This window comes from Anoplophora glabripennis, unplaced genomic scaffold (genome assembly GCF_000390285.2).
Source record: "Anoplophora glabripennis isolate ALB-LARVAE unplaced genomic scaffold, Agla_2.0 scaffold77, whole genome shotgun sequence".
Lineage (NCBI taxonomy): Eukaryota > Metazoa > Arthropoda > Insecta > Coleoptera > Cerambycidae > Anoplophora > Anoplophora glabripennis.
The window spans coordinates 330,429-357,537 of NW_019416717.1; the positions used below are offsets into that span (position 1 = coordinate 330,429).

The window sequence follows — 27,109 nt, forward strand, 5'->3', positions numbered from 1 at the left end:
AAAATATGTAACAACATTATTTTTGTTCCCTTACCTAGTTTTTTTTTTTATTAAATTACAACTATCTACAGATAACGATATTTCCAAAGACGGATGATGTGTTTCCTGCTGAACCTGATCCTGATTGATTGCGGTGACTCAGAAATAAAAAAATTAAAGTAATGAAGACTAAAAGAAAAGACAATAATCTTTGTAATGATAAGTGGATGCATTTTAAAGATTATTTTATATACATTTGACTCGTCTCATGAATCATAAAAAATTACAGCCTTATTTTTAGAACATGTTCGACTAGAAGCCGCCGAAATTTTATCGAATTCGTCCAATGCTCTTCAAGCTTACCGAGTGTGCCTGCATTATCCAGTTTGTAATTCCGGATTGTTGACATACCTATTTTAAATCGATCGGTTATCATAATATTTGGCTTTAGAATGTTCGTCGCAATCTATATTTACTGTGTTCCAAGAAACGGTTGCATCCAGTAGATGACACTTCACTGCGGGAAACTTTGGTGGATTTGTCAGAAAATCGAAGAGTCGTCGGATTTTTCTTCGTTCGCTGTATTTTACAGGGTGTATTATTGGCTATTTACCAGAAAAAATGGTGTAACTAGTTATTTTGATGATTTTGGAATGGTAGGAGGTCTATTCCGAGTTTTAAAACTGAAATAGCCACTCTTTCAGTGCATAAAGCATGTGAGAATTATGAGATTTGTCGAGTTGTAGGACTGGTTGTAATTACCCATAAGGAATATTACAAGTGTAAAATTATATGCATTTACATTTGTAATTATGTGAAAACCAATCTTGTTCAATATGCAAGGATGCATGCAACATGAAAATAATGAGCGTTCCGAGCATAGTTTGACACTAGGTTTTAAAGTGAGTTCTTCCTTTCAAGTTTGAATTCTTATTTAAGTTGTGTACAGGGTGATTCAGTCAAGTTTTTTTAAAAAAAAGTTGGTCTGTGCTCCATGTTTATGACTTTTTTTAATGAGTTCTATCTTATTATGTTTTTAGTATACGCTATATTTAAAAAGCAATTATTTGGTAAATAAAATTCCTCAAACGTTTAGCCGAAGTCTGTACTTAATTTATTTTTCCTGAACATTCGGTTACATAAAAATAGATGGTCCAGAAAAAATACTTAATTGATTTGCCGGAAATAGGTTCTATTTCCGCTTCCATAACATTAATTACTAGTGCGCTTCGTACTACTTTCGGCTAAGCATGACAGTTTGTTTGTCCGTTTTCCGATACGAGATTGAAATGAAATTAGTTTTAAAAAATCAAGTTGAAATTTCTAAAATTATACTTGGGAGGAAAAAGAGAAGAGGTTGAATGAATATACATATGTGTGTAAATTTTACTAAACTCAGTTTTGTAAAAAATAAATTTGCAGTAATTTTAAAAAGTTATCACTTTCGAAATGGTACTTGCTTAAGGGGCAATTCTGTATCTCACTGTGACATATTAAACGCATGTTATTTTTTTTATCTGTAATAGGTATGTTAAATATTATTATGAAGCTGTATTCTGTATGTCAAAATTTAAAAGGGTAGTTTTAATGATAAAATAATTTTAGCAGTATGTTAAAAATATAATTGAGTAGTTGAAAGTCTTTAGTTTTAGTGCAGATTGTTGGTAATATTGACCGCAGGAAATTAAATCTTTTTTATTCTTATATTGGTAAACAGCAATGATTCTTTCTACAGGGCGTTAGAAGTCTGTCTGCCTTAATTTTAATACAATATAGAATACATTAAAATAAACAAAAAAACCTTATATGACATGGGTCCTAAAATCAACTATTTCCGAGAAAAAAATTATCAAAATTTCCAACTTGATGTTCAAAGTTCGATTAATTAAGGAATATTGACATAACTGCGTGCGTAGAATATCATAAAATACAGTGTTTATGACTTTTTTAAACTTCTCTATTAAAAAATAATTAGCGTTGTAATAAATTTAAAATTCGATAAAATTCATATCGAGCAATATGGCAACTGTGCGGCGGATAATACGAGGTACTAAGCTGTCGAGCAATACACAATTCAGTTGGTATCTGGAATTGGACTGTGTCTGAGTGTTTTTTGCGTACCACTATTTCCTATTTTTTTTCCAATTTTATTACAACACATTATTACTACTCGCAGTTCACATCAGTTTAAAAGCTTCTACATTTAATTAGAGATTAGATGAAGTTACTTGTGATTTAAAATTCGATTAACTAATCTTTAGTATTAAATGAGTACAAAACTCGTTATTAAACATTAAATTTTATTACCTGTTTCTAATTAGTAATTACTTAACGTCTTGATCATAATGAAATCCCCTTAAATGCACGCACGTGCCCGCAAAAACGAGTGCACAGCCAACTTCCTAATTTCTGTTTAGATAGTGAATAATGAATCTAAAAAGTGATAACATTTTTTTAGACTGATGTTAACTGTGAAGAGTAATAATTTTTTGTATTAAAATTGGTACAAAAAAACTGAGTACATAATTTCTGCTATTTTTCAAATTATTGAAACAGGATTACGACATGCAATAAATCAATTTTAATTTTTTACTCGAAAACGGTGCGTCATAAGAAAAACAGTCGAGATACCTTTTCTCTTCCAAATTGAACAAGGAATCGAAAAATAATTTTTATTTTAAGAAAAATCAGAGGCGAATCATTTTTTTCTTTTAAAAATATCTAAAGACGTGCCTGTGCGCACGCCACTGGTGAAACTGAAAACAATTTTTTTATCGTAAAACATGTATGTTAACTGTCAACGCTTGTAAAATTTCATTAAAATATTCTGAGCGGTTTCCGCAATATTTATAAATTTACATTTTTTTATTAAAACTTTAACATCCTGTAGATCGGAAACTAAGCCTTTTCGGAATATGGTATATTATGGAAATATATCACAGACCACTTGTACTATTCCTGCAAGGAATGCATCGACTTACCAAACACCCTGTAGTAAGTATGCTGACATTTTTTCTAAACAAACTATTACTATTTTTTAAGTTAAGTGCAAGTGAATTGGACCAATTTTCGTTTCACAAAGTGATTTACAAAATAATTCACCTTTTCTGGCAAAGTTGTGTATTTGGACCATCTCAGAAACTACATTTTTTAACAAAAATACTGCAAGCCACAAACTGTGCTATTGTTGTAACGTGGAAGTTATTTGAAAACTCGATTAAGAACATCTATCAAACGGCCCCTTAATTCCGTTCGCGCGGACACCATACCAATTTTTTACGCCCTACTCGAAAACACGTATCTAATAAAATATCTCGTGTTAGATAGTTTCGTCGTGCGTGCAATTGAGAATAAAAATTGCAATCTAGTTGTCCATTGAAGCAGCACAATTTTATCAGCGCATAATGTACCGAACCTAAACTAGACAGCGTAGTAAATAAGTTGTCTCTGATTGTACGTGGGCGTTGCAGGAAGTTCTTCAGCTGGGTGTTCACATAATTGGAAACGTATTACTCCACGTGGAGAAAGTTCTGCGGGACAAAGTTTGATAACAGTTCTTGTTGATCGAAAAAACGATGGAAATACATTCATAATATACTGTTATAAATAGGATCAAAATATGTGTTTGTTGTAGTTGTTGAGTGAGAGTACTATTTCTCACTCGACGATGTAGTGCATTCCTAAAAACCCGTTACTAAGTTTTCTTTGACATGTGGACAGTGCTTTATTTTTAGGTTTGATTATGTTTGCATAAAAAACCGGCACGCTATTCCCACAGCGCGGGCTTAAGGGTATCGCTAGATACGTATCGAATAAATTGATCGATGGGAAGCTTCAGATCAGAGACAGACATGTACATGTTATTTATAATACAATCACGCGAACAGTGGGATTACTAAAATGTGAAGTAGTTGATGCTTCGCCACCATTGGTATAGTTGTTACAATCTCAATCGGAACCGCATAAGAACATTTAACTCATAAATTCTACGGAATCCATAGACGTCCAGAAAAATTTAGCCCTGTCTCGTTTAAATATACTATATTCCGAGCTATATTACCATGTAATTACCATACGATTGTCAAGTTTTTTATGTTTAAAATCGCATTGTAATAAAGCATGTCGTAAAATATCTAAAGATTTATAATTATAATCAGAATAATCGCTTAATTTATCTCGAATCATGTTTAAAGTAGGAACTTTATTTTCTTTATACATATTATAAATTGTGCGCCGCATTACATCTGGTAAAATAGTTAATTTTCTTTAATTTTGTATTTTTCCATTTCCTCTTTGAACCGTAATCAATCCTTTAATTACGCGGTAAATTGGCCTTTTTTGGATATCTTAGTAAATTCGTTAATACGTTGACTTTTTACGTGTAAATCTTTGTTTTTAAACTTTTGAGTTTGTTTCGATACTTTCGACAAAAATCGGTTCCACTATTTGGGGATTTTCCCGAGTTATTTCGTTATCCTCCTCTTCAAAGAGCCACGCTAAATTACTAGATAATTACATATAACATTTATTTTAATAACTTACCCTTTACAGGTTACGATATGAACAAATAATAATATCAACTAATAAATAATAATATGTATTATACCAACAAAATACCTCGCCAAGCAATGCTCTGCACGGCACTGGCAAAGCGGCAAAGCTAAGTGAACCCGTGTACCATTCCAAAAAATTATTTACGACCTTGTGGACCAATACAGGTTTGCTTTGATGACCAGCGCGCCGCCGTCAATTCTATATCAGGCGGACTAGTTTACCAATACCGGACTCGCCGAATTGCTATTCGAGTGTAAATTATGAGACACATCGTGGTCAAAGCATAAGAAGAAATTTCAGGAGAAGTGCATACGGTCCTGTGCTTTAAGATTTACAGGTTCCAATTGACATCGTAACAACTGTAAAAGAAGCATCTATTAAAAACGCGCCTAAATATGCGCCTGTAACCTTGCTAAATGTAGAACGGTAATTTTCGTTTTTGAAATGGGTATTTACCGATCGCGGAACATTTAGAACAACTGTTAATTATTTTCTACAATCGTATTCCTTATAAGTAATAAGTTATTATTTTATTAATTTTGCTGGTACTTATTATTACGTACTATACTTACATATTTTATGGTAAGTTCCATGCGAAGCGTTTGATGTAGAATAATAGACACTGTCCCTTTTTGTTTCATACTATTATGCAAATACTTACACATGTATTCTTGTAATGTAAAGAGTGCAGTTGTAAGAAGGCAACGGTTGTGTCACTTTTTGTTTGAATATTATTGTAGGAAATCACTACTCTACGGACTACAGCCCCGTTCAGCATTGAATTTTAGCCGCAGTATCTAATTAAAAAGTTTATTTCGCCTAATGCAATACAGTTTTTATAGTAGCTACAGATTAGTAGGTCGCCTCCTGTCAGTTGATACAAAGCAATACTTTACTACAAGCACCATTGACAAATAGGATATATGTAACATACTTTGAAGGTTATATCTCACCCACACTAAGGATATTTGTTATTTACAAATAAAGCTACCTCAGTTTTTTTCTGGTGACAGAATCAATGATAGACGCACCAATACAAACAATATAAAAAAATCACTAAACTCTCAGTCTGCAATCGATCGGTAATAAAACAGTAGTATGAACTAATTTTTGAGGTTTGTTTGTCGACCTTGTCGGGTTTTTTAACGTCTACATGTTAGAAAAACTTCTGTCTGCAACTTCAGCCGAATTGGTAAGTATAAATAATATATGATAGCCACCTAATGAATAGTCTGCGGCATAATACTGAATCCGTAAGGTTGATATTAATGTTCTACCCTGATTATATTGATTTCCAAATTACCCAGAACCAAATATTACTATTACGTTTTTGTCTTATTTTTCAAATAAAGCAATTTGGAAAAAAGGAAAAACCGCTTTCTAATTAACTTTATAGCTACGTATTGCAGTTATTGCTTGAAATGTACAGTGTAGTTGTGTTAGTTAATGCTTGTTAAACGCAATTGGCAGTGTACAATTTCTCAATTTAGAAGGAATGCAACATAAATGACTATATTAATACTAAAAGATTTAGATTTAGTGAGAACGTTTTCAATGTGTTTATTTTAGGATTGCATTTAACGTTGAAAATAAACAAACGAGATGCATTAAATATTTCTGTCTATGAATAATACAGTTTTTTTTTTTTGACGAATAACTTGGTTTTCATTATTTGCCTGACCTTTGAATCTGGCGAGCCGAACATTAGGGTACCTTCAGTTCGAAATAAGCATAATTTAACCGCCAGCCTTGAGAAAATGTAAGACCCAGGAAACCATAAAAATATTGGGTTGAAATAAATAAACTGAGGATACCACAAAATGGCACTTGTATTTCTATGAATTCGGAATTAAAAAGAGACCATAGGGTCAATAAATAACTCTCTTAGGGTAAACTGTAATAAAACGGCAATATAAGTGGTAGTCTAGACGAGGATTCATCTGGTATGCATTAATTTTCAGGGAAGATATTTGCATGTTTGTACAGGGCGTCACTGTTTACTATTTAGGTATATAGCGAGACTTTCACAGTCACTAAAATAACAAATGTTCGGATTTAAGTAACAAACTTTTGATCATATACTTTAGTAGAAATTTTTACTAACCTTTTGAAAATGGATATAGCTTTTTAAGTGAACTTTCTCTTGATACGAAAATACCAGCCAAATCCTGTTCTGTTTTGTTGAAATGCAGCGATGAATGAACGTGATTCCTCTTCATCTTTTTGGTTTTATAAATAGAATACCCTATCTATAAATATTGTAAGTCGTAAGGTGACAGTTAACTATTTTGTCATGTATTTGTATGATAGATGCCTACATTCCACCATTTGGTAGCGACATTTTAAAACTATTTCCGAGCTATTTTCACTAAAAAGATTTCGACAATAATATCATTGATGGGGTTTCATATAATTACTCTTTTTGTTTTTATCAATTTAATAATCTTTTGGAGGAGTTGGGTCTTGAAATTAATAACACTTTAAGTGCTTCCACGTTCAAGACATGCCTTTTGTAGAGAAGACCCTCATCATCCGTCATTTTATCTTTTTTTATGTAATACGTCTCATAATGATCGGTTTAATAATTAATAATTTTAATCAGTCTAATGTTAGGAAAGCCATTTTTTTCGTAAACGAGCAAAAAATATTTTTTTGCGTATGCTCCATAATTTGTCTCGTCTTGTTACCAAAATATACTTCGCTTCAACGCGCAATGGACCTCAACTTCAAGTTTATTTCCCGATATTTAAAACAAAAGCTAGAGCCACATCTTTTTTATTTAGTTTTAAATTTTCATCATTTTTCAGATATACAGTTAAATTAAAGCTCACTAGTTTATTGTGAAAATTTAAAAACTTGACAACAGTAATAATACAAAAAAGTCACTGAACACATGCCCAGAGAAATATCTAACGACATTGATCAAGAAATGGTTTAAATTTTTTAAGTGTTAGTTGATTTTCTTCTTTGTTTTTTATTTTTCTTGTCACTGATTCTTTAGTTGTTATTGCCATTGTCTCGGACAGGGGTTTTAAGTCTTTCACTTCTTATCTTGATATTTAAAGTAGGATGTTTTTTTTTCGGGTTGTTAATCCTTATCTAGGAATGAGTTTGTTTCTGATATTCATTTCGGTTCTTGGTGACGTCAGACTGTAACTGGTCGCATCTAATGCCTCCAAACGTTTCGGTTTCGGTGGAGAGAAGTGCAACAAGAACTGGAACGAACATCAAGGCGGGTCTAGAGGTTGCAATAAAAGGTTCGCCTTCATAGAACTTAGCCCGAGGACAACAAGAGAAGGGCAATTAGCTAAGATTAAGTAAGTGTGAGTCGTCTTAGATTTTTACTATAAATGTGTGCGCTTCAATTTAACTATGCTTATCTGTTAATAACAGAGGTAAGTGTTGACTTAAATTTAAAAAAAATGCTTAGAAAAGATGGGAGCTTCAGTTTAATTTAGGTTTTCGCCATCGTTACCGAGTATTACTGAATAATGAAACATATATAATTTTATAAAAAGGTCGGTAATTTTTTAGTGCTTTAATTCGTTCGTTTTCGTTTCATTTGTTTTGGTTTCAAAAAACATGTATAAATGATGGAATCTGGGTCATTTCCATATGTGAAATTTTAACAAAATTATAAATACCTAAGCATAAATTAAAATTAACATATTGATTAACTAAAATAATTACTCACAGTAGTATTAAAGTGACGTTTCTAGTGAAAGCTTCAGAGACGGAAAGTGTCGTTACATTTACTTCGGCAATTCTGTCATGTTTCTTTGTTATTAAGTTGGTAGGGTCAACAACGGCCAATAATAGCAACTGGACGCAATCGTAAATTGTATATTTGTCTTTACAATTGCAAAAATGAGAAACGACCTTCTAGTTGTCACAGCGATCATTTTAATACTGGTCACCCTGTATAGCACAAAGTTCATTTATCGAATCTCGCAGGCAACGGCTCCTCGTCGATGTTATTGGCATTAATGTTAAATTGGCCAGCTTGTACTGAAAATAAATCCGCTGGTATTATGTTGCACCGCCGCATACGCGTCGCGGAATCCGTTCGCGAGAGACAGAAAGATGTTGTAGGAAGGATGGCGGACAAATTAATGTGACCTATGCGCATACCATAACCCCAAGTGGCTAGTAAAGCATAATCGTTGTCGGTGCATTAGCAGTTGCTTCGTTTTTGTTTCGTATGTTGCCATTAGAATGGTTTCCATCGATTCGGTTTTCGTTGGGGTCTTTGGGCAGACTGGGAAATTGCGGAATGTGCCGAATCCGACTTCCAGTATTGCTTGGTTTGGCGTTTATATTTTGTCTAAGTAAAGGCCATGGAATTGTTGACTTGACCCTGCACGCAAAATAGATATCTTGAAGCGGTCTGTTTTTATTTTGCAAAAACGCATATTGTGCAACTTATAGTCATGTAGACCTGCTTTCAGGGAACATAAAATTTTAACTGTGGCATCGTTATTTATATTTGAAATATCGATGTATGTTTTTAAAAATGTAGATAAATTTTGTTTGAATAGGGGTGTTCACAATATTAATACCCGACAAAATAATGAAATACGTATACCTTTCACAAAATTATCAATTGTAGGTAAAGGGCCTAATTACTTACTCAAGATAATTTAATTATTTGCCATACGAAATAAAAGAGTGTAAAAAAATTGGCCAGTTCAAACGAAAGTTAAGATTGTATTTGTCAGTTAAATATTTTTATTATATGTCCGAATACTTTTGCTAGGTTAGTTCTTTTCTTTTTAAGTTTGTAAATGTTTTTTTTTTGTTTTGTTTTCTTTAGTTTCTAGGTGTTCTATCTCCAAGTGTTACTAATGCTATATATTATTTTGTAATATCTTATAAGCATAACAAAGATTATGATTATTTACGAGTGAAGGCGAAATAATATGTTCTTGAAACTCGTATACCATAATCCTGAAAGCTCTATTAATTATAATTATAGACAATATGACTAACTACAATTTGTGTCAGATATAATTTTTAAAATGTATTTATTATTATTTAGTGCAATTTTGTTAACTATATCAGATTCTGTTTTACTATGCAGTAAACTTTTTTTATTGTTGATTTTTCAAAAAAAAGTTATTCTTAATAAAAAGTTTTGCTTATCTTGGGAAGCCATAGGTAGTAATAAAATATCTAATAAAACATACAGAGCGTCCAAAAAATTTCAAACTGAAATTTTCCCCAGGCAGTGTCTAATTTTTGTTTTCATAAAAACTGTATTTAACGCAGTTGTTCGAGAACTCAAGAAATACTTAAATATGGGGTTTAGTGAAAAAGAGAATCACATTTTGCAAATAAGAAGACCCAATTTTTAACCATCTTTAATAAGTAAACTTTTATTTTATCATTTCTTTTGTTTCAGATAAATCATAATTATTGTTTGGATTATGGGTTATTTTTAGTTGAATTGAAGATACACTCCAGTTGGTTACCTGTAGGAATATATGATATACAGAGTATCCCGTTCATGTTTCAAGAAAATTTGTGTTCAAGTTCCTCATGGAAAAATAATAGGGGTAGTTCTTGTAAAGTTTTTTTCTTAGACGCCCTATTTTCGAGATACAGTGTGTTGAAGTTGTTACTTTCCAAATGGTTTTCCTTAATTATCTTTAAATCGGATAAAGATAAAAATGCCAAAATTTGTACACTAGTAAACATCAACTGTGCGTTAAGAATCATGTGCAAACGGTTTCTTTCTGAAAAGCGGTGTCGCCGATACAGGTAATTGGAGGGGTACAATTGAAAAAAAAAATATGTTAAAAGTTGATGTTAAAAGATTACTCGTGTACTAATTTTAACATTTTTATATTTAGCCGATTTAAAGATAATTAAGGACAACCATTTGGAAAGTAACAATTTCAACATACTGTATCTCGAAAACAGGGCATCTAAGAAAAAAACTTACATGAACTACCCCTATAATTTGCACCTGTTTTTGAAACATGAACGGGACACCCTGTATCGATTACAAATTTTCATTACGGTTCTTTAGTCTATAGATTTTCGGGTTATTTTTTAAACGTTACTTCCTAATCACTTTTCTATCTGTACGACCATTCATAACTTTAAGTAGCATATAAAAACATTTTATTATTCCACTCGTCAGGTCTACTAATTGGCGGTGTGCTTTAAGAATTTTAATATTCCTTATATCTTTCATCAACAATAATTTATGCATAAATATATTAGACTTGATTTTAGACTAGTTTGATTTGGTCGCTTTGTATGCAAATGTGCTAACATTTTCTAGTTTCTAGGATGCCTAAAAGTAAAATGAAGGGAGTTAAAAAACCGTCATCAGTTGTGTGCAAACAAATTTTAACACAGAATACAAAGGAAACAAGCCTATTCCTTTTGTTGGAAATAAATCCCCGTTATAAATTATTCATTATGCATAAGTGCGTAAATATTTAAGGGCGGGATTAAAATGGTGTATCCTCGGTAGATTTACTGTTAAAGGTGGATAAGGCATTGCAATGAATGGACAATGTCACACTCATTTTGCTACCCCAATCATGTTTTTAAAAATTCGTTCCTGGGAATTTTTAAATTTGCGACAACCTCCTTTGATAAAGACTTATTGATTTGGAACAGTACAGAATCAGGAAACTTTAAACAAATTATAGCTTCTAATAGAGTAATCTCGCCATTTAGGAGTCGTTGCTATTAGAGTTGAGTCAGGATTATGAATAAAAATACTTTTCCGGGTAAGACACCAATTTCATGAAGTTAGTACTGAAATAGCACTAAAATTATTGACATTGGCAACGGGGCATTATGTGCAGACCGCTCAAAGGCGTATATTTAGTCAGCAGGAATAAATAAGTAATCAGGGACGGCTAAATAATAGTGTTACTCTGCTCAGGAGCTTTGAAATATGAATTGTATTCCGACTTATAACGCGTCTGATCGACTGCGTTCCATTTTAGGTTGCCCAATCAATAATACCCGACAAAAAAATGTGTGTAGGATCAACCACGTCTGCCGTTAAAGATGACTTGTCATTGGGAGGTGTTATTTCGTCAGTTGGTGTGTACTTAATTATTTTTTACTCGTCTGTTGTGTGAAAATTCATAAATTACGATGATGATGAATTTGATGAGAATAGAAGTGCTTTTTGTAGTTCGAAAGGTCGTTAATTTTCTTAGCGCCTGTTCGGGAAACATCCCCTGAAAATATACGGATATGTTGTATAATTAAAAGGCAAAAATACGAAGGAAAAAAGTTAAATTACACGAATCGTTTAATGTGGTTTGGAGTACATTCCTAGATTTAAAAGTACACGGAGAAAACGATATACCTACTCCTCTCAACGATGTATCTTTTGAGCCAATGCTACACTCTGTTCAATATCCCTCGAACATAGTTACCTATAATTAAAATTTCATTGAATCAAATATATTTTTTTTTAATCTGTTCGATGATCTCATGATTAAAAAGTAATTGATGGAATAGTACTTACTGTAAAATTGATTATTTTCTTTTTGAAAACAAAATTATAAATGCCTCATTGGACGAAAAAATACTTTGTCGGTTTCGAACTACAGTCACTAGAGCGTCAAAGTTACTTTAAATTTGCCATATACAGGATGATTCTGTCATAATGTCATTAAGTTTAAGGGAAGATAGGGAAAAATGTTTAGAATACGAAGACGCGATTAAAAAAACAATAAAATGCATATTTACGCTGGGAAAAAATATTTTCAAATCATTATTATTACCTACAAAGGTTTGCCGAGAGTGAATCTTGACCTACCGTAACATTCGGTCATTAACCTAGTTTTTAATGCGATGAAATATTAACAGGTATTATTTATTTATTAATAGAAACAAATGTATAACGATAATAATAATTGTTTTCGAATGTTAGGTTATACTATTTAGTATTTTCAATATTGTTAACGTTTTCACTATGTTTTGTAAGTGAATATGAGTTTTTAGTATTATGTTCAATTAATTATTTAGTTTGTAGTACGTATACCTTATTGTGTGACATAGCATTTCAAAGAGTAGTATGGTACCTACCTATTTAAAATGCCAGTACGGCTAAAACACTGATTTTGAAACCAATTACAAAATTTAAAACGACTGGGAAAATCAGCTGTTTCGCTTCAACATACGAACGCTTTGTACTTTGCCGAGTTAACAGGAGTTAAGGGCTTATTTTTTAAAAAGTCGAAACAAAAAAGAATGTTTGCATTCTCTATCTTTATTATGCCTGCCGAATGCGCGGTGAAAATTAATGACATTATTACTGGATCGCCTTGTAGAATAAGTTTATTATAGACCATTCAAAGTTATACAAACGACTCATTAAGGTATTGGACGTTTTTCACTTGTGAAAAATTAAAATAAATTGAAATGAAATAAAATCTTGCGTCAAAAGGGGCAGACAAGGGTTATTTTTGTGAAAATAGTTTAGCCTAACACAAAATCTCACTGAAAAAAGCAAATACAAAGAACATCACTATATATCCTGGACTTTAGAAAGGTGTTAACGTTTCAGAAATCAATCTATTTTCGTCTTCTGTTTCTGTTTTCTGTTTTCGTCTTCTAAACTTATGACTTATCGTTTTTAATTATTTTTGACAGCTTAAATTTGTTTGATTCTGTCTGTTTTCTTAGAGATATTATATAATGTTTATTTTATACTTCTATACACAGAATAATCTGAAACATATTTCAATGTTCGACAAAATAATGGCGGTCTCTTTTAATTTTCTTGGGAAAACGGTCATTATAATTCAATAGGGTTCCGCCAAAATTTTGAAGGAAGAAGGAAAATAATATCGTTAAATGAGGATTTTATTGAACGTATTTAACTATGTTCCAAGAAATCGTTACCCGCTTTGGTGACTAAAAAGTACAAAATTAGTTGTAGCAATTTCACGTACATTTTATATTAAATATGAATTTTCCAATGCTTGATGGCATGTAAATATATTATAGTTAATATTGATTTGATGTAATAGCGGTGAAATATAGGGCTGTCGTTGGAAACACAGACACAGTTTTTCCTTGCAACCCTCAACTTGTTTTAGTCTTTCTCTTGACATTGTTCCAGTATAGGATCACTAACATCCCAAAAGACGATAGGCGTAACTTTACCAAAGGTGATGAGGATTGAATTTTATTTTTGTACCATAACGAAGGGTGAGATTCTACAGTTGGGAAAAATATTCGCGGGGTTGAAAGTTCACGTATGATAATGATAAGCTCTGTTATAACAGCGATATTAAACAATTCCTGTTATTCAATGACTTTCCTCGTATTACGTTTCACAAAATTGCCACAAGTTGAAAAACTTGTAATTGTCAACAAATTTAAGATCAGTTATATTTTACGTGGACTAATTGTGTCTAATTTCTGATAGAAACAATTTTATATCGCAGATAAAAACTTCTACTTACTACTTGTAAAGGAAATTTAATTGAATTACAATTTTCTAGAAACTTCACAAAACAGTCTTTTGTATTCCGTTTTGGTGGCTTACCCAGCAAAATTGAAGGTATTACCTAACTAATATAGAAATGATCTCAGTACCCATTCAGGTCTCTGTTAGGATAATGGCTGCAAGAAATGATTCTGAAATATTTGTATTTGTAGCGTGCGAAATTGATTCAGCCAAGTATCAATCGGCAATGGCGCAACGTGGCCTATTTCATTCGAAAGTTTTGTACCTATACGCGAAAAACAATAAGCGATTCCATTATCACGGTTTACCGCAACAAACATGGAATATTCGTAGCAGTATTGTAATTTCTGTTCTATTAACTGATAACATCGGATTCCGTTTCGGGCGTCGCGTCGTTCATTAAATCTTTTTTCACGACAAAGGTAATGAATGTAATGGTTAGAGCTTCCTGGTTTTCAGTTTGGGTTCAGCTTCTGTAGTCGGTGTTTCGACAAAAGACACGAGTTTCGGTAAAAATAACTTAAATAGTGTTAGTTAATAGTACTGCTATAAATACAGTAGATAACAAATTTTTACCATGTATATATTAGATTAATTTAAGGTATGACAATTAACAACTTTTCTGAGAAAATAACCTAATTATTTGACATTTTAAACAACTCGGCCTTATATTTTGCACCAGATTATGATTCGGTTTTTGCTCTTCACTTAGATATCACTTATTAAAAAAGTACGCCACTGGATTTTTCGAAAATTCATTAAGGTATAGTGTCAACATTAAAAATATTACTAAAGTTAACCTTTATAAAAAATTTTATTTTCAGGATTTGAAAGGAATGAATTCAGTCATACTCTGACAATTTTTGTTATTTAATATTTCAAGATTTTGATAGCGAAACGGCAACACAGATTTAAAACTTCCATAAATTGGTAGGGGAGAGTTTGGCAATTATATGTAAAATGTTACTGTTGAAATTGAGGAAATATTTTCTTTTCTTTTGGTTGTTCCATATGTTTTGTAGAAAATTCGTTAATTTCGTTTTTCCTATAGTTATTCTGGCAATTGAAATAATATTAACTTCATACGCTAAAGTTACCCCTTCCGTATTGGGTAAGAAAACGTAACTATTGGGTGATTATGCCAAATAGAGATAGCTTGGAAATGGTATTAGAAGGGTGATTTGAATTACATTTCAAAAGTTAAAGTTTAAAGGCGACAAAATGTTTACATGCATTAAACAAATCCTATATTCGAGGTTTATTGAAAAATGTTGCATTGTTGAATGCATTTTGGAACACATGTTAATCTTGTTTTCTTTAAACGGAAGACCCTGTATACGTTTGTGTATTTGAATAGAACACTTTCTCAGGACTACAATTTTATAACCTTTTATAGATCTATTTCTAATAGTAAGGAAAACAGTCCTGTTTAAAACTTCGAGCTTATGGCAGATTGTTTTGATCTCCTTTATTGTTAGAGATAGATCTCGTGGATTTCATATCACTGTAATTCTAAGGATGGTCTTTATCCAAAATACAACATTAAACTGTTTTTTCTGTCAATTATTGTTTTGAAATTATAAGAAAATTTACTACACCTTTGATCCATACAATCCTTGATTGTATATAAAATAGTCAGATAACCCGTCAAGTTTGGGGATGACAACACCCCTTGTCACCATATTTACACAATATTCTTTTCATCGGCTGTAAATTTTTAAGAGATTTTATTCAACCAATCAACGAGCGCAGAAGTGACAGTTTGTCATTGTTCGTTGTAAACGAATCATTAATTTGATGACACCAAGATTTAGGGAACTTTCGTTACCAATCTAATCTTTCCGAAGTCAGTTGAACATGTATAAAAACGCCTAGCAATATAATGAGTTTCATAGGCGTCCCTGAAAAAGTTTTCTGCTAAAGGAAAAAATAATAATTTGTATATAATGTATAGAAAATTTCTTTGTTCACTTGGGCAGCAACATATTTTAATTATTTAAGGTCGCCAAAATGCCATGTGGTAACAATATTCGTAAACAAAATATCCCTCTTATTCTTCCCTTTCGCAATTGCAATATGAATGATTAGTAGAAGGTGCCTATAATAAATTAAAATTACCTGAATTACGCCAAATTTCGCATTGCTGCACTGCACTGCTAGGCAATTTGTCGACCACTTAACAACAGATTTATTGCCCAGCCGCCTAGTGCGGCTGTGTTATACGCCGTTTGCCCGCGCGCGCATTCTTCAACTGGGCGTAAACATTTCTACCACCTCCTCGTTTAGTTCGACCAAACCTGTATATGGATATGATTAAATAACTGTGGGAACAAATTTTTCAAATATTTCAATGCCGACTTGCTGCGTCAGCGACCAAACCTGCTACATACTGCCACCTCTTGGTTCTTCGACTGAGATCGGAAAAACTATACCAGTTCTGCAATGTTGGGTTGCGTAAGCTCGACGGTAAACATTTATAAAAGCTCTGTATATATAGGCCGTCAGCCCGCTGCAAAAAACCCGTATTTCTCCACGTATGCCCTTCAAGGTATCGTTAATTATGCGCATGCTGACCAATGAAAAAGTACAATTAGCCGGTAACCGTGGAACATGCACCGGCAGTGGCGGATTTAGCCGGGGGACGCTAAATTCAAATTTTCAAAATTTTATTCGTGGTTTTTCTTGCAAACAAAATGTTAAGGAGCAAAAATTTGAAAAAGATTTATTACATAATATGTAATAATAAAAAATTATACATATTTTTTTTTCCATTGTACATATATGTAATAATTTATTTTCAGTGAGGGGCGCCCGCCCTCCGGCTAAATCTGCCACTGCCGGTGCATGTTCCACAGTTACCGGCTAATTGTACTTTTTCATTGGTCAGCATACGCATAATTAACGATACCTTGACGGGCATACGTGGAGAAATCATACGTTTTTTTTTTGCAGCGGCCTAACGGCCTAATACTCGTTAGTTATATTGTATATCCCAAAAGTTTGGAATAAAATTCATAAAAAACATAAAACGGGTCGATTTTTTTTGTTCCATACTTTTTGATGTGACACACGCATAGTTGGTAGGTACTAGTCACGCTGCTGATATGATGTTATGCATATTTATTTTAAATAGGAAGGTATATGGAGTGACACATCATTGGTAGCCCTTTTAAATACGTTGTTTGATTTTCCGTGTTATCTCAAACAGTTTTTGAGACATTGCACTTCAAAACCTTCTGATGCATGAGTTTTCTGAAGTACCTACTTCTTAAGTTGTCCAACGAAGTATCGCCCCATTGTCCTTGTTATTTAAAAAAAAGATTAACGTGACATGTCCGGAAATCCACAGACGCTATTTATGCGCGCGTCACATCAAAAAGTGTGTAACAAAAAACAAAATCGACGTGCTCCGTCACTCTGCAAACAAATATTATAGTAAAAGTTTTACGTATAAAATCTTAATTGTCAAGAAAACGGCGCTTATTCCCTTCGAAGCCTCGACTGCTTGTCGCGTTCCATTTCTAACTAGGTAAGTGAAAAAAGCTCGAACATCCGGATCATTTAGAACCGGCCCACGTCCGCTGGATCTGAAGAGGACCGCGATAATGGGCAGAGCTGTAAATCGCGCGGTAATCACTGATTAGTAAAGTTGATTTGTTTAGCGCTCCCCTCCCCTACCCCCCCGCTGGCTCAGTCACACGGTGTCTGCCCCGGGAGCGCTCTCCGACACCGCGAATGCCGTCTCTCGTTCTCCGCGCTCCAATAGCCGTCGCGCGCGACGTCCAGTATTGTCCGGCGATTAAGTAAAAGTAAGTCCGGTGCTGGTGGCTGTCACTCTCCACGGCCGGTTTTTATCGCAGTTATTAAGCCGCGATCGCAGTTGGCGGCGACGGCGACGTGACGCCCGCTGGATCTTTTTTTTTTCTTCTCGGGAGAGGAATTCGGAGGTTACGGTTAATTTAGTGTTTGTAATTCCGGCGAGTCTAGTCGTAGGAATAAATTATCGAACTATCGGGATAACAGTTTGAGAGTTGGACAGTGTTGATTGATAATGTTGCTCTAAGTTCGGTTTGTAAGTGATATTGGAATAAGGACGAGCTGTGGGCATAGGAATAGCTTAATCCGAGCTTGGGTTTGTTCTGTCTGCGGAAGAGAATCATGTAAAAAGTGAGTCGAGTATAAACTTAAGTAATTAATTTATTTGATTCTGTATCACACGTTTTTGTTTCCTGCACGAGATAATCTTAAAATACATGAAGAAATGACTAAGAGCTTTACTTTATAAAGTAACCAACAAATAAGTTGTATTGTTTTGAGGACGCCGTAAGGTAGATTCTTTGTCAGATTTTTAGTTCATTAGGATTTTAAAAGTGCTTACATTTCGATGTGAACTTATTTTGTTACCCGAGTTAAGATTTGTATTCCCTTTTATTTGAAATAAGTTTTTGATAAATCATCAAATCAACGTGTTTGTCAGTATTATATACGAATTATCGTTGTTTCAATAGAATATACTTAAAAATGTTGCTGAAAACTGAAAGAACACCAAAAAGACGGATCTTTACACATAATTTGTCGTTCAAAACCAGTTCAAACGAGACTACATATTTGAACATATGCATTAATTGTGTATTGAAATTATGTATTATTATATTTTTGGTAAAGTTAATAATTTTTACTGAAAATATATTGATTGTACTGTTTAATATATTAAACTGACACAATCTAATTAAATATAATGGAGTAGTTAGATGTATTTATATCTTCACTTAACTTCTAAAATCTTAAGAACAGTAAAGTAAACGATACATTGCCGATTTTGCTTTTTTTTGGGACATTTTGGCAATGCTCAAATGATATTTGTTCAGAATACTCAGATTAATATTTCAAAATTCAGTTCATATCAACAAGTGATAAAACCGTATATAGTTTTACGAGGTTCAAAAATGAAGGAGACTCGAGGTTTGTTAGTAGAATAATGACGAGATTGGACCAAAATTAATAATGTAAAATAACTTTATTGGTCAGTAGGTGCCCATTTACAAAGCAGTTGTACCTGGTTCCAAAATAATGTATACTTAATCTGAATATAGACAGATCTAATTAAGTGATAACAAAGTTAAACAACAAAAAAGAAACAAATAAAAAATATATATAGAGTGATAAAAAAAACTTTACATATTCTGTAGCTGTTGCTAAAAGCGATAGAAATATTTCCTCAAAATCATCTAAATAAATAATATAATTTATTAAAAGTACATTGCAAACAAACATTTGTTTTTGGAATATGAAGAACTTCTTTGAACTATACAAGTTTTACAGTCGGCTACATTGAAGTGCAAAAATTCGTATAATATTAAGCAGAAGCTTATGGATCGAATACAAGTAAAAATTTTCATATCATCGGGGTACCTATTAGCTTATTGCAATCAACTGCCTGCAAAATATCGTTAATAAGAGGAAAAACTAATAAAGGCCTAAGGTTTGAGCTGTGAGGGACTCCTGGGGTTGCGAATTGTATGAAACTAATCGGACAAGTTTGTTTAAAAGTATATCATGATGTTTGTGTTATATGTATTTTGTAAAATATCAGAGACAATATTGATAAATTTATTATCGTGAATCTATACATAATAAGAAGAATGGTGTTGTACTACTAATAGTCCAGGCGGTAGAGTAATAAAAATAGGCTTTGGCGTTTGTGTTTGAAGTAATCTATTTTGATGTGCAGAAAAATCTCAAATATTATGTAGAATAAGAATCCTAGTTTACCTATTCCGAAAAACCATTGCTAAATTCAGGGGAACAACTAACATACAAAAAGAACGAAAAATGGCCCATATTTTTCCTTGTAATATTGAAAGTAAGCCCTATATAAAAAAGTCATTCTTTATTTTTTGTCTATTTGACGATTTTCTATAAAGTTGCAATTGCGAATCAAAAAAGTTGAATTTTGCATTAGCAATGGGCGAAAAATAGTAGAAAATCATATTTATATTTGCAACAATTTAAAAAAAAATGAATATTTATAAATATTTATGAAACTTTGTGAATTAATAGTAAAACATGTCAATTCTACCCTAAAAATTTTGCAACGATCGATCGCGTGGTTTTCGATTGATAGGATTTTTAATTAAAAAAAAGTTTATCGCGTACCGTGGGTTTAACTGAAGGTTTAGAAAGGGCACACAATGTTTTAAAGATACTTGTCATAATATACAATGATCAACAATAAAAATACCTATTTTTACCCTTTTATAACCATTTAGAATTTTTTAAAAATTTTTCAACATTTTACTACATAAAAAATTATTTATCGCACAGGGAATTTTCTATGCATTCGTCAAAATCTTGCACACATAAAAAGAGAATTAAAGTAATTTTGACAACTACTGTCAAGTTGTTTTTTACTGTTACAAAATATTAATGTTCGAATGTTCTTACAGTAAAGAGTCATGTCTTTATTTTAACGATTAACGTATAATAAATAACAACAATATTGTGTATATGGTACTGTAGTGTATAATTTCGATAATTTACGGTGCATTATTTGTTCCTTCTTAAAAATACTGTAGCTTGTTTTCAATCAAGTGGAAATATATTTATTTGTCTTGAAACATGAGTAGTAAGAGAAGACTATCCTCAAAAATAATATAAAAGTTAGAGAATCATTGAATAAACTGACTTTTTAAGTGAATCGCCATAATGACCAGGTATCTCATAATATACGTGAAAGTTTCTATTTCTATCCATTTTTGATATGGAAATAAGCATTCATTTCATATTTATAGTCTTATAAAGTAGCTACACTTTTTTACTCGCATAAATAATAGTGTGAAGGAAACATAGAAAACCCATTAAATAGTGGATAGCATAAATCAAAAAGTTGGGTTAGAATAAAGTTTCTACGACAACTAGGGATAAAGCCAGTCAAAACATTGGTTAGATCGTTAAGTTGTGGAGGCAATCATTTTTTAATGTTTTGAAATTGGGAAACGGGAGCGTATTTTTATTTTTATTTATGGTTAACGTTTGATTAGGTCCCTGAACCATTTTACCACAAATTTATCACCTATTTCTGTCCACCTACTATTCATAATTCATTTTGTTTTCTCTTAGTTTTCAACTTTTGTTACAAGATCATACTAAATTGCATTAATCAGTATAATTGTTGGAAAGTAAAAGCAATTCCTCAGTAATAGGAAATACCTTGACATGCCACCTAGATGATACTAGCGATTGTAAAGTAATTATCTGGAGATTATAGTTTGAAAACATATCTAACAAGGCAATTTAGGCAATATATAAATAGTAGCAGCGGCGGTAATAGTCGGTATTAAGACGAATAATAAAACACGTAAACTAGTTTTTCACATAATTAGAACCCGTGTTAAGTTTTCTCAGCAAGAGTGACTCGGCTATGTTTATTCCAGAGTCTTTAACCCTTGACAAAAATGACTTGTCAACTACTTTGTTATTATTATGTTAAAACGGGTTCGTAATGCGAGAAGTTGGGTAATTAAGCGAGGTGTAAAAACATTTTCCTGAATATCACACTTCTGACTGTGGTATTCGGATAATTTTGTTATAAAAAAAATGAAAATGGTGAGAACCCGGATTGTTAAAGGAGGTTAATTTAAATGGGACAAAGGAACAAAAGACTAAAATATGACTGCTAATGTGAACTTTTGACAATTCGAAACCTGAGATTCGTTAAATTCGAAAGTTGAGCCAAAAAATTATTGTGATAGATTATTATTCCATGAGTTATTTTCATATTATTTAGTAATATCTTTTCATAACATCAGCATAATTACTCTTCTATTATTATTGTTGATTGATTATTGTACAATATATTTGAGATATTGTTATAAATATACGTTGAATTCTGTATAGAAATGGTTGCTTTGTTGTAATTTTCAATGCAGGTTTTGGAAATTGGCGTTAGAAATAATTTATATTATGCAAAATTTTTGAAAGTGCATAGATTTACGTTATTTTAATTGAAAACTTTTTTAGTTGAACTGTGGACAAAAGTTTATTATATTTAAATGTTAAAAAATGCACTTATTGCTTTAAGAAAATAAAAACTAAGTAAAAATCTCTTCCACTAAGAACAATGTTTATTTAAGAGAATAAATTTTATTTAGTTCGAGATTATGCTATACGAGTATGAGCATCAAGAATATATTTCATGCCTATAAATAAATAAGTATATTATTCTTGGTTTTTGCGTGTATAACATGTTTTAATTAGGTTAGGTAAGTTAACAGTAATTTATATAGACAAAATTTCGATATTTCAGATCCTGCTTTTCTAATACAGTTATAAGGTGTAATGCAATTTTGTACCTCATTATCTGGTCGAGTTTTTGATAATTCTCCTTAACATATCACTGGTTTGCTGTATGTGAAAATAATTTTCATTTTGATCAACAGATAATTTTGGCTATTGATTTATTTAAATATATATTTTTTAATTTCCGTGACAATCGGTCATGTTTGTTCAATTCAATTCGGTAAAAAAGAAAATTAAAAGTACGTTTATTTTGCTAAATGGTAATATATCATTCCTTATATTTTAGCTGTTGGTGGTTGAATATTTTCAACGCTGAGTTAAATGACGACAGAATAAATATTATACAGTGTATTTTTTTTTTAAACTTGACAAGCCAACTTTTTTATTTGAAGTGACACTTCCAAATGCAAAGTTATAGGAAATAACTAGACTAAGAAAAATGTGCAAATATGCTTTCTCGTGTTGCCAAATTTCTTCAGTAGCTACTAAAATAATATTTCTTTAATTGGCAACACTGTATTTTTTTTACATAATTTGACATATCTCCAAATTCTAAAATGTACCCCGTTTTAGAACAATCAGCAAAACAACGAAAATAATATGCAGGCGGTAGGAATTAAAAGAAACTAACATAGCATTAGTAGGCCTTGAAAATTAATAAAAAATTGTGCTGTTTGAAAGCTGCCATCACTATTGCTCTGTCTTTGTGTTATTTGACAGCTTTTGTATTTGAATCTGTATGAAAATAATGTTTTAATTAGTTGCTAAGATCAATCAGTTATTTAATCCAAAAGGGAAAGTTGAAAAGGCTCAAAATAATCTTAGCAACTGAATTAAAACGTTATTTTTATACACATTCGAATACAACAGCTGTCAAATAACACAATGACAGCACAATAATGATGGCTCCTTTCAAACAACACAATTTTTGTTTAATTTCCAAGACCTGCTATTGCCAACTGCAGGTTATTTTCGTTGTTTTTGCCGATTGTTCTAAAACTGCTACTCCAATAAAGAAACGTGACAACATTTTTTATTTAGAATTTCAAGATTCATCAAATTGTATTAAAAAAATACAGTGTTGCCATTTAAAACAAATACTGTAGCTGCTGAAGAAATCTGGCAGCACCGGAAAGCATTATTTGTAAATTTTTCTTTGTCAAGTTTTTTGCTACAACTTTGCATTTGGAAATCTATCACTTCAAATAAAAAAGTTGGCCTTTCTCAGGTTTGAAAAAATTACACTATATATTATACCTCTGTGGAATTTAAATAACCAAACAAAAAACCGGCCACATTTTTTAGTTTAGAGGACGAAAACGGAGAGGTTTTCGAAATGTTAACGTATTGTAATCGAAAAGATTTAGCTTTGTTCCAAGAGTAATTCAAAATAGGTTCCAACAATCAAACGCATGCGCATTCCGATGTAATGCTTACATAAAGGTCAAAATTCATTGTTTAGAATGAAATGCGGTTGAGTTTGGCTGTTGGAAACCGTTTCTAATACACTAGGAACAAAGCTATTATCTACTTTTTTAATATGATACATTTCTTGTTGTATTAAATTTGTAAAATCAACTCCTTGATTTATTCTATTGGCGCAAGGAATTTTTTATTTAAAAAATTATCTTTTCATTCATCTCAATTAAATAAACAGAACCTACTAAAAAAAATGCCACAAATTAATCATTACAGAGAATATTTTTTATATGAAATATTATTATTATTTATTATTGATTAATCTTAAATAATCTTTCTACTCATTAATTGGTTTAGGCTGCCGAGTGGTGTATGCTAAATAAATAAATAAATTACCTGAGCTACGGAAGAATTCGTTTTACATAATATGTTCCACTAAGTTCAGAAATATTGCGAATTATATTCCATATTTTTAAACATATAGATTGGAAACGTTAAAAATATGATTGAAAGGAACAATTATTCTTGCCTGTAACGTTTCTACATCTTGAGAAACTTGTTGAACGGATTATACCCCCCTCGAGACGTGTTCTGGGGTGCGTTTTTTTTCTCATTTTTATACGAAAAATCCGCGGGCTGGCCTTCTGCGTTCAATTTTGGAGTACGGCGTATTTATACGGATAAAATTGATAGAATGATACCGAAGTTAATTTATTTTTTATGCTGTAGGACTGGTCCGGCAGGAATGCAGACTGATGAAAAATTCACAACAGATTTAACAACCGACGACGTATTGTTTGAAACAAGTGTACTTTTGTTCGGACATTTTTTCGACGGTGGATATTTCGATAATTCTTCGCAATTCTGCGGCAACAAGCGGTTCCGAGTTTATTCTCTTTCGATTGTTTTTATTTGAGGAGCTTTCTGCGAAGCAGCCTCCTTACGGTTTCCTGTTTTAAAATACATTAATGGTGAGCATTTCATAATTAAATTTCTCGTCATGTACCTATTAATTTACCGCCATTTGTAAAAATCAAGTTATCTGGGTAATTATAAGTTAATATCAAGGAGTAATTATCCCGCTTCTTAAAGATGGTATTTTGTAACTATTACCGCGTTATCGAAAACATGCCCATTTCCGTAAAGCGCACCTCGTTCTTATTTTTAGTCTGGTCGCAATGAAATGGGCAGGAGCTTGGTTTTTCAATTTTACGCTGATATAGGAAAAGACACTGACGGATTACAGGGAATTTATAGCACAATTAATGAATCGACATATTTGTGTTTCTTACAGAGGAGGCATAATTATTGACTGCTTTGTAATATACAGCGTCCACATTCGATACATAATATTTTATATACTAATTACATAATTTTGTAAAAGGTTACATATTTTTAAGGAAAGTGCATAAAATACATTTAAAATATAAAATTTTTATCTGCAATTTTTCGGTTGTATTGGACCGAGATTTTAGAAAAAAATTTTTTTTGGAATTTGAAAAGTTAAAAAAAGATAAAAGACGAAATACTAATTTTTTTTGTCATAATGTTAGAGGACATTTTATTGACGCAGTTAGTCATATAATTACAACATTTTTTCAGACTAATGTTTCAAATTTTCTAAAAGTACATACCTTCATTTAAAAAAAAGGATATTTTTAAAAATTTGTGAAACATTACTGCATATCTTGAATTCGTTAATAGCACAGACTAGCAGAATTTAACTTTTTTTTGGAAACAGAAACTTGAATATATATTTCCGAAGGATTTAGGTGCGCTGAATCCGAATCTGGCCGCAGAATTGCTCTATCACGTCAGGTTTTTGAGATATCCTAACCTAAAAGTGCAAAAAACATCTCGTCATATTTGAGGTTGTGTAGTAATGGCATCTATTCTTTTTCAAAAAATAAATACATATAATTTAAAAGTACAAGGCTCCCTCCTTCGAATGCCGTTGAGTTTGCTCAAATATCTTCTTTTTTTTTCGTTGAGATATCACTAGTTGAAATGTTTTAAGTTTCTCAGTTTCTTAATATGCGAAAATCTGCTAAGGATCCCTTAGACATCAAGCAGTCGATTGCAATTCAGAAACTTCATACCCATACGTTGGTGGGCTTGGGGTTTGTAAGCTTGGAGTTTGTAGGTTCGGGTTTTGTGGGATTGGGGTTTGTGGGTTTAGGGATTGTGGGTTTGGGGTTTGTGGGTTTGTGGATTTGGAATTTGTGAGTTTTAGGTCGTATGTATTGAAGGATTCTGAGTATGAAGTTTCTGAACTGCAATCAGCTGTTTGACGTCTAAGATTTTCGCATATTAAGAAACTGATAAACTTAGAAATTTCAACATGTGATATCTCAACGAAAAAAAAAGATATTTGAGCAAACTCAACGGCATTCGAAAGAGGGAGCCTTGTACTTTTAAATTATATGTATTTTTTTTTAAGAATAGATGGCATTACTACATAACCTCAAATATGACAAAAACAGTGTTTTTTGCACTTTTAGGTTAGGATATCTCAAAAACCTGACGTGACAGAGTATTTCTTAGAATTGCATGATAACCGTAGCTGCTAAAAAATTTCGACCGAAAGATCTAAAAACTAGTATCTTAAAGCTTCAAAATACTTCTTTTCCTGATATGACCATTTTTCACCTAAATTAAGAGTCTGTCAAAAATCACGGAAAAATTTTGGAAATTCTTTTGACCCTTTAATTGTTTGCATTGGTGTAATTTAGTTATATATTTTTGGAATATATTCATAAAAAGTTACATATTTGAGAAAAAAAGTACATATAAATTTCATATTGAGTTTGGTAATGAGTTTGGACCCTGTAATAACTATAAAGTTCAGAAAATATTAGAAAAATCAAGCTTATAATGTTATTGTCATATTCTAAATTTTGAATTATCAAAAACGACTCTAGGTTGGCAGCAAGTTATTTTCAAAGTTTTTGTGTTTTTTTTTTTTGATAAAATCGTGAGTGTAATAATAATAATGAGGTCAATGTCATAATTAGTTTGATATTTCAAAATTGTCTAGTAATAGGTGATAAGATCACGTATAGTCCTTCCGAAGTCAGTTAAATATGCAAAAAATTTAATGAGTTTCATAGACGTCCCTAAAAAAATTTTCTGCTAAAGGTAAAAAATTATAATAATTCGTATATAATGTGTAGAAAATTTCTGTTATTTGTTCATGTGGCCAACAACATATTTTAATTATTTATGTTCTCAAACAATTTTATTATATTGGTGGTATATTTTGTTTTGTTCCGTTTCAAAAGGTCTCCAAAATGCCATGTTGTGATAATATTGGTAAACAAAATATCCCTCTTATTTCTCCCTTTCGTAATTGTAATATGAATGATTGATAGAAGGTGCCTTTAATAAATTAAAATTGCCTGATTC

General features: G+C 31.9%; 1 protein-coding gene across 2 annotated transcripts in view; it reads left to right on the forward strand.

The window, feature by feature from the left end:
* Positions 1-27,109, forward strand: part of LOC108911518 (ephrin-B2) — a 382,567-nt gene that overhangs the window by 144,174 nt on the left and 211,284 nt on the right. Inside the window, exon 1 of one of the 2 annotated variants that reach the window (XM_018716483.2) lies at positions 17,826-18,154. The exons of the other annotated variant lie outside the window; for it this stretch is intronic. The gene's annotated coding sequence lies outside the window, so the exon portion shown is untranslated. Of the gene's footprint in view, positions 1-17,825; positions 18,155-27,109 lie in introns of those variants that run through there. 2 annotated transcript variants of the gene reach the window in all.